At 36.2% G+C, this 979-nt stretch overlaps 1 non-coding gene across 1 annotated transcript; it reads right to left on the reverse strand.

The window, feature by feature from the left end:
- Positions 1 to 681: 681 nt before the first annotated feature.
- Positions 682 to 775, reverse strand: trnai-uau. The gene is made up of 2 exons: positions 738 to 775; positions 682 to 717 (listed from the first exon to the last, which is right to left on the reverse strand). It is a non-coding gene; the product is annotated as a tRNA-Ile (tRNA).
- Between the last annotated feature and the right edge of the window lie 204 nt (positions 776 to 979).

Below are 979 nucleotides of genomic sequence, written 5' to 3' on the forward strand. Positions count from 1 at the left end.
AAAAAATTTTGGCAGAAATGCCCAATATTTAATAACAAAATTGTTTTGTTTTAAACCAAAGAAGCAGCCAGTAAGATTCAAAGGTATGAAACGACACAGCACTACAGCTCAAAACTGTGGTCAACACTGACCTCTAGTGTCAGGAAAATATAGTGCAATTACACGAAGTCACAATTCCTCTTATTTTCAAATCCCATAACCTTTTCTTAAATTTGACTTTAGTGTTAACAACACAAGGAGCTTACAGCGGAACAGCTAATTGAATTAACTTTTTTCCTGAAGGTTTTAGGATTTTAAATGCAACTTTCATGGAAAAGTGATACTTTCTGGAGATGGAGTTCTTCTGCCATCTAGTGTTCAGATAGTGTTTAATTTTTATAAAAATCTTTTTTATTAAAGTCTGACACTGCTTGTATAACGTGGTAATGATGCGTAAAATAGTAACCCTTGTGCAAGGGTTACAGCGGTCCTTGGCCTGAAAAATGTTGGTGACCACTGCACTGGTTAACAGTAGAAAAAAGCCATTTTGGTATTTTTTGTATACATTAAACAATCATCAGCCAGGGTAAAAATAGTGGCTAACATTTTATGTTTGAGTATCAGGGGCGCAAGAATTGTTATTTTTAAATGTCGTGCCTAATATTGCAAATATGTAGTACAAACGGTGTGAGTAAAAAATACTGCTCCAGGTGAGGCTCGAACTCACAACCTCGGCATTGCTCAGCATTGTACTGTCTTATAAGTACCGCGCGCTAACCGATTGCGCCACTGGAGCTCAGCGGCCCCGCACTGCAAATTGATTTATGATGGTAAAACAACCTGCATCTGTGAGGAAATTGGTTGTAGATGGAATGTGTTTCGAAGTTCGCTCACAGGGATTATTCTTTTGTGGAATCACATTTCAACATAATAAATGGAATATCACATACATTTTTAAGGAAACGTTTAAACATAGACAACAATAAAATTATTTTTACTT

This window comes from Oryzias latipes, chromosome 15 (assembly GCF_002234675.1).
Source record: "Oryzias latipes chromosome 15, ASM223467v1".
Classification (NCBI taxonomy): domain Eukaryota; kingdom Metazoa; phylum Chordata; class Actinopteri; order Beloniformes; family Adrianichthyidae; genus Oryzias; species Oryzias latipes.